Source organism: Loxodonta africana, chromosome 23, assembly GCF_030014295.1.
Source record: "Loxodonta africana isolate mLoxAfr1 chromosome 23, mLoxAfr1.hap2, whole genome shotgun sequence".
Classification (NCBI taxonomy): domain Eukaryota; kingdom Metazoa; phylum Chordata; class Mammalia; order Proboscidea; family Elephantidae; genus Loxodonta; species Loxodonta africana.
The window spans coordinates 76,833,788-76,846,999 of NC_087364.1; the positions used below are offsets into that span (position 1 = coordinate 76,833,788).

Sequence of the window (13,212 nt, forward strand, 5' to 3'; positions counted from 1 at the left end):
AGCACAATGTCCTTTATCCGGGGACTGACCCCTTCTGATAACATGTCCAAAGTACGTGAGACATAGTCTCACCATCCTTCTTCGAAGAAAGATTTGTTCATTCTTTTGGCAGTCCATGGTATATTCAATATTCTTCCCCAACACCACAATTCACAGGCATCAACTCTTCTCTGGTCTTCCTTATTCATCATCCAGCTTTCGCGTGCATATGAGGTAATTGAAGATACCGTGGCTTAGGTCAGGCATCTTTTGATTCCTTAACTGCAGCTTCCATGGATGTTAATTGTGGATCCAAGTAAAATGAAATCCTTGACAACTTCAGTCTTTTCTCAGTTTATCATGATATATACATGTTTACTGGAACTGAATTATAAAAATGAATGTACTATAGTCATAGTCTAAAGACACTTGAGAAACACTGGCTTTGATCTTTGAAGTAAAAATTTTCTTTAAAACACAGACCCTTGAATCTCTGCAATTACTGAACTAGATGGGAAACATATCCAAAGTTTTCCCTTCTACCAACCTAGCCTAACTCAACAAAGAAGCTCGAAAATAACCTTTCACATTCTCTTATTGTGTCTCGAAGGCTCCCCCTCGATCCTTGGAGACAGAGCAAACACATTAGTGACCATCTTCTGAACTTTTTTTCCTAACCACCTATGAAGGCTTCAAATTGTCTTAAATTTATGATCATTTCTTGGGTTGTGCACTGAGTTTTGGGTGAGTGACCATGCTCTGCGCCCCTTCACAACCTGGCCCTCATGAGCACGAGAGTTGTGACGATCTCATTTGTTTCTCACCAAACTCTGAGCCCCTGGTGCTTCGAGCTCTACTTTCTATCCCTGTGTCCCCACTGCTCAGCACCTTGTATACAGTAGACATTTAGTAAACTTTGATGAATAAAGAATGAGTGAATCCACTGTCACTTAAGACCAGATAGGTGAAATACCACATTTAAATTTGTTAAGGCCTTATTAACCAAGGAGTTAATAAGATATGCCTGGAAAGTAAATGTCTGGCTTTAAACCCAATTAAAATCCATCTTCCTTCAGTTATCAGGGTTAATTAAGTAAAGGTCTCCAAGTTACAGTGAAGCATCTGGGAGGTGTGTGTTCCCAGCTCACAAATTATGGCCTCCAATGAAGGTGGCCAGAGGCCAATTGTTGGCATGAAAAAACAAAGAATGCTGGAGAAAGGAAAAAGATTCTGTTTGGGATGGAAACTTCTGAACAAAGGAAGGAGGGGCAAAGACAACTCAACCTCTCAGAGAGAACCCTAGGTGGATCAGGAACTCACCTAGAGGTTAGAGAAGATGTTGGGGTGGCACAATGGAGATGACATGGGGGTTGGTGAGGAGAGACATTTCTAGATGCCACCTGCATGATGCCTGTCAGTTGTTCCCCAATTTTGCCCCAAGGGAATTTAGTTCCAATCCTTGAGAGAGAGGGCTATTAAAAATTGAGACTGTACAGCACACTTTCTGTGCTGGTTCAGGAGATGTAAGACCAGATGCACCACAATGTAAGTAAGTGTCCCCCACCTCAGCCCACACAGTGTGAACTTCCCCAACAGTAATGTCCTCAAAGAGACAGCCTTAAGGTTAATCCCCAAGGAGCAAGAGACCATGGAGTAGCAGCTCCTATTCAGATACACCAATGTGAGGCAGAGTGAGGAGGCTGCAGAGCTGAGGAAATGCTCTTAAAGGTACCAGGGAGAACTGTGGAGGCTCTCAGGCTGTTGTGGTGCAGACTGTTGGGTGAACAGCTCAAGTTAGCTTTTGTTCCCATCACTGTTACTAACCAACTTTTTGATCTTTCCTAGCTGATATGGCCTGGCAGAAAATAGAGCTGCCCTACTGTCATGGATTGAATTGTATTCCCCAAAAATATGTGTCAACTTGGCTAGGCCATGATTCCCAGTATTGTGTGATTGTCTACCATTTTTGTCATCTGAAGTGATTTTCCTGCGTGTTTCGGGTCCTACCTCTAAGATGTTAATGAGGTGGAATTAATATAAGTTATGTTAATGAGGCAGGACTCAATCTACTAGATTAGGTTGTGTCTTGGGTCAGTCTTTTTTGAGATATAGAAGAGAAATGAGCAGAGAGACATGGGGACCTCACACCAACAAGAAACAAAAGCCAGGAAAATAGTGCATCCTTTAGGCCCAGGGTCCCTGCGCTGAGAAGGTCCTCGACTGGGGAAGACTGATGACAGGAACCTTCCTCTAGAGCCGACAGAGAGAGAAAGACTTCCCCTGGAGCTGATGCCCTGAATTTGGACTTCTAGCCTACTAAACCGTGAGAGAATAAACTTGTTTATTGAAGCCATCCACTGGTGTTATTTCTGTTATAGCAGCACTAAATAACTAAGACACCCACATTGTGGAAAATCCTTCAGCATATATCAACATTTTTCTAGAGAATTTAAATATCTGCCAGCCCATCCCTCGGGGACTCATTCATGCCCAGGAAATGTGTTAGTGAGTCAAGCCCTGTGAGTATAATTTCATTATTAAAGAATGCTCCAATCCTAGGAGGAACTAGAGATCTGGACTCTGCCCCTCTCAGCCTTTTCTAATTTTAGGATATGGGGTTCCATGGTGCAAAGCACACTTCTCTATGAAGCCACAGAAATCCCTCCTGAAATTACAGCTGTGTAATATGCTTTTGTTTCTATTCCGTTATCACATCAATTCACTGACTACTTATACCAAAACATCTAGGAAATTCTCAAGTTTTAGACAATTGTTGGAAGAGACTTATACAGAGCAATACCATCATTGACTCATGGTTTCCAATAAGAGAAGAAAAACAGATTCCTTATTTCTTAAGAATAATCTATCCATCGAAAGGTCATCCACTTGTGTTAAACACCTCAGGTGCTCATGTGGTGTAGGAGCCCTTGGAAAGTGGAAAGAGTGTATCCTTGTGTTAAAAGAGAGGGGAAAAAAATCACGGGCCTCATGTTTTTAAATTTTTCATTTCTATGCTCATGTTAGAATGGAAAATTACCAAAAAGAGCTATAATAATAATAATAAATAAATAAATAAAAACAGTGCCATGGAGTCGATTCAGACTCAAAGCAACCCTATAGGACAGGGTAGAACTGCCCCGTGGAGTTTCCAAGGAGTGCCTGGTGGACTTGAACTGCCAACCCTTGGGTTAGCAGCTGTAGCACTTAACCACTACGCCACCAGGGTTTCCATAATAATAACTGCCATTTATTCTGTGTCTACCATGTGTCAAGTGTTTTACATGCAGCATCTTAATCCTCAGAACAGTCCTGTGAGCAGAGCTGGTATCCAGCTGGTGTGCAGAAGTAGGCTGCTAAACTACTGAAATCCTTCTCTACTGATTGGTATATATTCACTGTCCCGCTACCTTTGGGTGACACCCCACACACACATCACACCACCCTATTCACCCTATCCTCTTCCCTCGGAACCTCTAGGACTGTTCCCACAGCCGGGACTAAAGAGTTAATGCCAGTGACAATTGTGCTGATCAGTGCCCACGCTATAGCCAAGCAGTGGCCGTAGAATCGATGCTGATTCACGGCGACCCCACATGTTTCAGAGCAGAACTCTCCTTCACAGCGTTTTCACGGCTGTGACCTTCCAAAAGCAGACCATGAGAACTTCATCCTGAGGCTACTCTGGTTGGATTCAAACCACCGGCCTTTCAGTTAGTAGCCACACACGTAACCATTTGTACCAACCAAGGACTAGCACTTCACTAACTATGTTACATTTGTTATTTCCTTTCATCAGATGAGGAACCAGAAGCTGTAGAGTATAGCACACTGCTTTTTCCAACATTGGATACAACAATAATTTAAGTCCCACATGCTCTTCAAGAATCTTGTCCCTTGCCCCATCAGGAGTTGGAGTCTATCTCCCTTCCCTTGGAAACTGGGTGGGCCTTTATGACTGTCTCAATGAACAGAATGTGACAGAAGCGATAGAGCTACAACTTCCATTTGGCTCTCTCGGGACACTCACCCTTGGAGTTTCGTGAAGAGGCCACACCAAGAAGCCACATGTGGGTGCTCTGGCTGACAGCTTCAGCTGAGGTCCAGAAGACAGCCAGCATCAACAGCGAGAAGTGTGAGTAAATGAGCCTTCAGGTGGTTCCAGTTCCCAGCCGCTGAGTCACCCCCTGGGCTTCAAGTCCTCCAGCTAAGACCTCAGACATCACAGAACAAAGACAAACTGTCCCTGATGCTCTGTATTTGAAATTCTGACCCCCAAAATTCTTGGAAGGAGTACAGCCTGAATGCTTCTTAGAAGCAAGGATAGTGAGACTGTGTCTTATATACTTTGGATGTGTTGTCAGGAGGGATCAGTCCCTGGAGAAGGACATCATGCTTGGTAAAGTAAAGGGTCAGCAAAAAAGAGGAAAACCCTCAACAAGATGGAGTGATACAGTGGCTGCAACAATGGGCTCAAGCATAACAACAATTCTGAAGATGGTGCAGGAACCGGCAAAGTTTCCTTCTGTTGTACATCAGGCCACTATGAGTCAGAACCAACTTGATGGCATCTAACAACAACAAAAGAAGAATTTGTTACACAGCAATACAGAATCATAACAGAGAGTTTAATTGATTTGCCCAAGGTCATACAGTTAGTAATTTTTGAAGCCAGGATTTCAACCTAAAACCACCTGACTTTGAAAGCTAACATTCTTGACCACCAGGTGACCCTGCCCCTATGGCTCAATTCCCAAGATGTAACATAGTTGGGTGAAGATACCTGCTGGACTATCTTTCAGTTGGATGTATGGGGTTGATGGGTGGGTCAGGGCTGACATTGCTTACCTTGCTATTAACCCAGGCACCTTTTATTCTGTGGCTCTGCATGTGCAGCTTCCATTCCCAAAGTCATCTCATGGTTCATGATGGCTGCTCCAACTCTAGCCATCATATTTGTGTTCTAATCATTAGGAAGAAGGAAAGAAGAGATCATGCACCCCTCTCACCGTTTTAAGAAAACTTCCTGGAAGGCGCAGACAATATTTCTGCTTACATCTCACCATCCATCACGTGGTGTACCTAGCTGCAAGTAAGGCTGGGTGACCATGTGCCCAGCAAAAACTAGAGGCAAGTTACTCTAGATTCCCAAGTCTGGAAGAAGAGGACATCTGCCATCAGGACCACAGGGAATCTCTGCCATAGAAGAAAAGGGGGCTGAGTAAGAAATAGGTGATTTCCAACTTGGAGCCATGCTGCTCCCTCATCTCCTTTACTGCCTCCAAGGCCCTCTCTGTCTCTCTTTTAAAAAGATTAAATTATTTTTAAATACCTTCTAGAAGATTTTAACTGATTTTACTTCCAGAGTTTTAGATAGTCTCAGATAACTTGAACTCCCTGCTGTGTTGCAAGTAGGGGTTTGCTCAGTCTACAATGGTTCATCATGTTCCAGAACAGTGAAAATTCTGGGCAGACCAAGAACCTAAAAGATGGTGTCACGCTCAGGAATCACGCTTGGGAATCACGCTCAGGAATCAGACTATGTAAAGCCACACGGATTGAGAAAGTCTGGTTGAAAAATAAAGATCACAATTAGCTTTCAAGGAACCATTCCCAGTGAACAAGTTTTATTTTCTTGCCTCTGAAGTGCACGTCTAGAGAGTACTTCTACATTTCTACAAGCCTCCGAGAGGTACATCTTTCAGGGCGTGATGACTCAGTCACAAAGGATGCTTTCAAGAAAGGGCTTGAAATGCAATAACCGACGGAAGCGAGTTTAAAGGCAAGAACATCGTAGCATCTCCAGCGCACAAATCTGGCTTTACATCATTTCAATGTTCAAGCTGAAAATTTAGCACCAGGTAAGCGAATAAAAAGGAGCCCTGGTGGGGCAGTGGTTGAGTGTTCGGCTACTAACCAAAAGGTTGACAATTTAAATCTACCAGTTACCCTGAGGGAGAAAGAAGTGGCAGTTTGTTTCTATACAGATTACAACGCTGGCTACATGAACCCCAGCCTGCGCTAGCCTGAGACCAGAAGTACTAAACGGTGTCTGACTACCACTACCGACCACTCTGATCCGGATCACAGCCACAGAGTGGGAGAAAAATGTAGAACAAAATTCATTATAAAGAAGACCAGACTTGCTGGTCAAATAGAGACTGGTGAACCCCTGAGGCTGTGGCCCTTAGACTCCAATCAAACCTGCAACAGAACCCACTCCTGGAGATCACCTTTCAGCCAAACAACAGACGGGCCTATAAAGCGAAAAATAACACCTGTGAGAAACGTGCTCCTCAGAACAATCAACCACACGAGACCAAAAGGGCAGATCTGCCCAAAAACAAAGTTCAGAAGCAGGAAGGGGCAGGAAAGATGGGCAAATGGAAATGGGGAACTCAAGGAAGAAGAGGGTAGAGTGCTGACATATTGAGGGGAATGCAGCTAATGTCACCAAACAAAATATGTATAAATTGTTGAATGGGAAGCTAATTTCTCCGTAAACTTTCACCCAAACTACCATTTAAAAAAAAAAAGATTACAGCCTTGGAAACCCTATGGGGCAGTGCTATTCTGTCATATAAGGTTGCTAGAAGTTGGAATTGGCTTGACAGCAACAAGTTTAAGTCAATAAAACAGAAACCAAGCTTGGCTTAGCAACAGGGAGCAAGGGCTGTATATAAACACTCTGTTAACATAAAAATGCTGCATCTGCTCTCTGAATTGGAGTCTAAATAACCTTAATTAGAGATTTTTTTCCAACTTGTTTCTACAAGGAAATGTTTCACTCAGGCCTTCCAGAGAAGCTCAGGAAAGTGTGTCGAACGAGAAGGTCCAACCCTCTGAATTCCTCCTGGAACCTAAAAGCCTGATCTGGAAATAAAACTGGGTTAGAGCCCTGAGCCCTAGCTTCATCACGGGAAAGAGGCAGCAGTTTGGGTTCTGACCACCAGGGAAGAGGAATCTTGTGTGAGCAGAAATTTTCCTACAGATGTTTTCCTCAGCCACACATGTAGTTAGCCTGAATATAAAAGTAACTTAAGACTGCAGAGTATTTTGTGATATACAAACAGGTGCTCATAAATATCACCTTTAGCCCTCTGTAAGGCTCTTTGAGGCTGGTAGGAAAAGTATGATCGTCCATAAAACTGTGATAAAGGAAACTAAGGTTCAGAGCAGTTGGATTTGCTAGGGGTCATCAGTTGTCGAGTGACAGAGCCAACACCCAAGCAAGGTCTTCTAACGACAAACTGTTCTTTCTACTACACCGCACGCTTTTCCCTTTCTCTACTTTTCTAGGAGCTCAGACTGTGAAAGTGCATATAATGTAGGCGTGGTGGTTTTAAAATATGTTCACGAATTCTCTTCCCTTAAAAACCCCACCCACCCACTGCTGTTGAGTTGACTCCAATTCTTAGCCTTCTTATAGGTTTTCCAAGGCTATAAATCTCTCCAGAAGCAGGCTGCCACATCTTTCTCATTCAGAGACACTGATGGATTCCAACCATGGACCTTCCAGTTAGCAGTCGAGTGTCTTACCCCCTGTACTACCAGGGTTCCTTTCCTTTAAAAAGGTGGAGCCTAATTCCTCTCCCCTTGAGCTGGACTAAGTGACTCAGTAACAAATACACATAGTGACTCATTTCTAACAAATATGGTGGAAATGACAGTGTAGTAACGAGGCTGTAAAAGGCATTGTGGCCTCCTCTGAGCTCTCTCTCTCAGATCACTCCTTCTGGGAGAAGCCAGCTGCTACGTCATGAAGGTACTCAAGCAGCCCTGTGAAGAGATTCACATGACAAGGAGCTGAGTCCTGCCAACAGCCAGTTGAGGAACTGAGGCCTCCTGCCAACAGCCATGTAAGTGAGCCATCTTGGAAGCCTATCCCCTGCCCCTAGTCAAGCCTTCAGATGACTGCAGCCTTGGCTGACTTCTTGGCTCATGAGAAACTTTGAACCAAAACCACCCAGAGTAGCTGCTCCCAAACTCCTGACACTTAGAAACTGTGAGATAATAAATATTTATTGTTTTAATCCAGAGAATTCCTCATTCTGTTCCTTGGTTCCCAAAAGTATATTCTTTCCACTACACTACATGTTTTTCTATCTTTGTCCACTTTTCCAGGAGTCCAAATTGTATAAACACACACAAAACCAGGGAGCCGCTCATTCTGTTCCTTGGCTCCCAGTAGCCCTATCTTTGGGGCACAGTTCCCAAGAATCACGTTCTCCTTTAGCTATTCTGCTTATCTAATTTGAGCCAACATGTTGATGTTTAATGTGTAGTGTTTCAATGCGTAGTGCTTAATGCGCAGTGTTATTCCTTCTAGATTCTGTTTGTATTTTAACAAGGAACTTCAACATCTTAACTTAAAGGGCAGTTGCAACATAAGACAGAGTGGGAGGGGGATTTTGGGCCCTTGGAGATCCCTAGAACTATAGTCAGAGTATTCCCTGGTCTTTCTCTCTATGTGGACACCCTACAGAGTGTGCTTGTTCTGTAATTACCAAAGACACCCAGGGACCCAAGCCGTGGATTTACCCAAATCCTGAGTTTGAAAAGGATCCAGCAAAGGATGTAATTGAAAAATGAAAAGTGGAAGATTAATACAGTTTCATGGAATACGACAGCAATGGAGGAAACCACAGTTTTTAAGGAGGACCTAAATCCAACACCAGAATGCTTGCTGCCCATCCAGTGAGGAATCAATATAGCACCCTACCAACAGCAATCTGTTTCTGGGCTGCCTGTTTTCTGGCCAGCCTTGGGCTACATACTGGGAGTAGAGAATTTGTAGATGCCGTCAGAGATCTAAAATCTACATAAGGAAGCATATGAAAAGGAGAATGAGCAAGAGCGACTAATATGGGTTGGATTGCTAAATTGTGGGTGGTGAGGTTAGGTGTGGATTGGTTAATAAGGCACTGATGTGAGAAGGAAAGTAGCCAAAGTGGTGGTTAACAGATGTAATTTCAGGAGGCATGGGAGGAGTGGCCACCTTGGTGGGGATTCAAGTGAAAGTCTCTTAGAGAAGCTGAATTCTGAGTGACATTTGGAGGGAATGGTGGACATGGGTTTTCAGGGAAGAAACTCTAATATCCATGGACTCAGTTTTACTCTCTAAAGGCTCAGCAAATAGAGCGAAGCTTCAGGTGATAAAAATGAAACACTCTGTGCTTCCAGCACCTACATGTGAAGACCCGCCTGGTACTCAGTGTCTGCTCTAACGAGGGGATCTGGTGTTTCCACCAAACCATATTCCCCACTCCAGGGCCCAGGCAGGGATTCCAGAGGCCAGGTGGGTGCTGAAGTAAGGCAGGGCATGTTTGTGGGCTGACAATGCAGAGCATGGGGCAGTCAGACAGACAGAGAGGTCAGGATCAGCAATCAGACATACAGTGGAAATGCAAAGTCAGGGTGAGGGGGTCACAAAGAGGGAGGCAAACCAGGAGGCAGAATCACCCTTCAGGAGGATAGAGACCCTCTGAGATGCGAAACCCAAAAGCTGAAATGGGAAGAGGGCTGCGAGGGTATAGCCCTTGAACTGTGCTTCTCTTTATATAGTCCTTATCTGTAAAATGGGGGTGATAATGGCACTTGTCTTGTAGAATTGTTATGAAGAATAGGTGAATTCATACACGTATATTGTTATTATTAGTTGTCATTGAGTCATCTCTGAGTCAGGGCAACGTTGTGCGTAACAGAATGAAACACTGCCTGGGCCTGCATCATCTTCACGTTTGAGTCCATTGTGGCGGCAGCACTTCCCCAGTCACATTTTGAATGCCTTCCAGCCTAGGAGACTGACCTTCCAGCAGTATAGCAGGAAATGTTCTGTTGTGGTACATATGGTTTTCATTGGCTAATTCACATGAAAGTAGATCTCCAGGCCTTGCTTCCTAGTCTGTCTTAGTCTAGAAGCTCCATTAAACCTGTCCAACATGGGTGACCCTGCTGGTATTTGAAATACTAGTGGTACAACAATACGTAAGCCACCACAGTAAAAAAACCTGACAGATGGTGTTGAGCCTAAATGTATAATTACTTAGAACTCTGCTTAGCACATAAAAGCAAAACAACAACAACAAAAAATCAAACCTGTTGCCATCAAGTTGATTCCGACTCATAGTGACCCTCTGTACACCAGAACAAAACACTGCCGGGTTGTGCACCATCCTCACAATCATTGTTATGCTTGAACCCATTGTTGCAGCCACTGTGTCAATCCATCTTGTTGAGGGTCCCCCTCTCCTTTGTTGACCCTCTACTTTACCAAGCATGATGTCCTTCTCCAGGGACTGATCCCTCCTGATAACATTTCCAAAGTATGTGAGAATGTCTTGCCATCTTCGCTTCCAAGCAACCCTACAGAACAGAATAAAATTGCCCCATACTGTTTCCAAGGAGTGGTTGGTGGATTTGAACTGCCCAACTTTTGTTTAGCAGACAAGCTCTTAACTACTGCACAACCAGAGCTCCAACACACATACAAAAACAGAAAAAAAAAAATCCAAACCCAATGCCATCGAGTTGACTCTGATTCTTGGCAACCCTACAGGACAGAGTAAAACGGTCCCATAGGTTTTTTGAGAAGCAGCTGGTGGATTCGAACTGTCGACCTTTTGGCTAGCAGCCAAACGCTTAACCACTGTGCCACCAGGGCTTCCCAATACACAGAGTAAGCGCTTAATAATGGCTGGTTGTTGTTGCCGTTGTTAAATCTGAACAACAGCAGCTTGTAGAAGGAAAGCTGCCAAAGGAGCCCACACACACCACTCAGTGGCGAACACGCATCTTGACAGCATGCCTGAAACCCTCAAAAAGCATTCTGCTGAGCTGACTGCCCTCTGCTTTCGGGAACAGTACATTCTGGCCAAGCTCCCAGGGTCCTGCCAACCACAGTTCTGCCTCACCCTCTGTTTGGAAAGCCACGGGGGCTGCCTAGGATTGATCCCTGCTGTTCCATCACAACACGCATGGTGGGAACCACCCCACAGCCATGCAGCAAGTCACAGTCCTCAGCCCTCAGCATGGAATCAGCAAGGAAATGTCACTTTCTTCTTGCTGGGGAAGATGTGACCTGAGAAAATCAAGTTGCCATAATCTCAGGCACAGACAACCCAAAAAACTTACCGGTTCCCTCAATGTACTGAAGGAGCAGCTCCAGGCAAATGTGTTAGCAGAGAGAGACTTTCACTGATGAGTAATGAGATGAAAGGGCTTCACTCAGGTCCTCACAGTCAGAGAAGCAGGGGCCTCGGCTTGTCAGTAGGACAAAGCGTTTAAAAAATGTACATGGCGCCCTGAGAATTTTCAGTTCCTCCTTCCTTGTCACCATCTGTGCTTTGTGTGGCCACAGGTGAAAGATTCAGAAGTCTTGGGACTTTCTTACCTTTCTGTACAGTGACCGTCTCCCCCAAGTTATTCTTGTATGAGCCCCTGTATTCTAATCCCATAAGACCCTACTCAGCTGACTTGGAAGCACCTAGCAATGTTGACCATTCATTCAGAAACATTTACGGAGGACCTCTCATGTGCCAGGTTCTGTGCTGTGCTCTGAGAGGGAAAAGATGAATAAGATAGTTTATCTGCTCTCTATAGGGTCACTATGAGTCGGAATCGACTCGACAGCAAAGGGTTTTGGCTAGGTACCCACCCAGATGGTGAGGTCACAGGCCTGCAGAAAGCAATGTGCTCAGTTCTGCTTAGGGCACCGTCCTCCTGGTGGGGTCACAGGCATGCAGAAAGCAATGTGCTCAGTTTTACTATTACAGGACTATTATATTTATATGCTATTATATCATGAGGTGATGGGTGACACAAACAGTTAATGTGCTCGGCTGCTAATAGAAAGGTTGGAGGTTCAAGTCCACCCAAGGTGCCTCAGAAGAAAGGCCTATCTACTTCCAAAAAACTAGCCATTGAAAACCCTATAGATCACAGTTCTACTGTGACACACACGGGGCCCCTATGAATGGGAATCAACTCACCAGCAACTGGTTACTGGTTATTATGTTAGTATATTACACTCCAAGCAGTGTACATGGGGGTCTATACTCGTAACCCACCACCTCCTTTCTGGGAGAGCTGTGTTTCAATAAAAGTACTGAAAGACAGAAAGGCTTTAAAGAATAAAAGGAATTAATTTCTGGTATAGTGAGAGATTTGCAGGCAGGGATTTTCCTTGAAATTTTTAATCATCCGAATCCTCCCTCCTTAGAAGGCAGTCCTAGAACCCAAAATCTTAACTCGAATGCCCCCACCCTCATCCTGAATGATCAAAAACATCCCCCAGTAGTAACAGGTTTCTCCATGGGGAGGGGAAGATTTGTTTGCTATTAAGAAAAGTAAGATTTTCTCCATATATTTATAATAAGGACATTCAAGCCTCTTTTCAGAGAAGGAAATTTTGAGAGTCTGTTGTGCCATTCGACTCGACGGCAATGGGTTCTCTTGCATCATTGTTTACATTGGTAAAGGAACGCTAAGTTAGGTTCCCCGCCAAGGTGGGTGTTGTCATGGGTCTGCCCAGTAGACGCAGCTAAAAGCAGAGGTCATCTCAGCTGGCAGGGCCTGCCTGGCTTGTGGAAAGCTATTATGGGAGGTAAAAGGATCTAGTGCTTGCCTTTTTACAAACAATTTCTGGCTAAGAATGACTTCATTGTATGACCTCAACCATGAGGAAAAGGGGAAGCACCCTACACATTTCGGGCATCCTGGAAAGAGCCCCTGCTATGAGTTCTGCCCACTGGCCACAGCCAAAGTTAGGGCCAGACCTTCTGGAGCCCCACCCCTGCTAGGATCAGACACTTGTTTTAAAAGAAACAAAACTCTGGAGCAGGCCTGTAGGTCAATAGACTAGGATAGAGCAAACGGCTGTGTGAAAGGGTTCAAGCCCCGGGAAATAAAGAGATATATATCTCCACCCTGTCCTCAAAGAGTTAACAATCTACCTGCAAAGTCACACACAGGGAGCAGAGATTATCTAACACCACCTTTACCCAAGGTCTGATGTGTGCCTGGAATACTAAGTAAAAGGGAGAAGGAAGAGGAGGGGAGAAACTCTGGGCTGGGGTGATCACAGAAAGCTTCACAAAGGACATGGGATCCAGAGAAAGGTAAGGCAAGACAGTCCCCCAACCAATGCTTGTAAATCAGGTGACATTTGCAGGTACCTGAGGCAGGGATTTGAATTGAACATACGTTGACCTTGTATGGGGAGCCCCGGTGGTGCAA

At 44.5% G+C, this 13,212-nt stretch overlaps 1 long non-coding RNA gene across 7 annotated transcripts in view; it reads right to left on the reverse strand.

The window, feature by feature from the left end:
- Window positions 1–11,643, reverse strand: part of LOC111752287 (uncharacterized) — an 86,566-nt gene extending 74,923 nt beyond the window's left edge. For 5 of the 7 annotated variants that reach the window (XR_010319170.1, XR_010319169.1, XR_010319174.1 and 2 more), the window contains exons 1-3: window positions 10,075–11,100; window positions 4,825–4,939; window positions 4,007–4,547 (exon numbers count right to left, since the gene is read on the reverse strand). This is a non-coding gene — a long non-coding RNA (uncharacterized LOC111752287). The other 2 variants (XR_010319172.1, XR_010319173.1) reach the window with 2 other exon arrangements.
- Window positions 11,644–13,212: the final 1,569 nt, after the last annotated feature.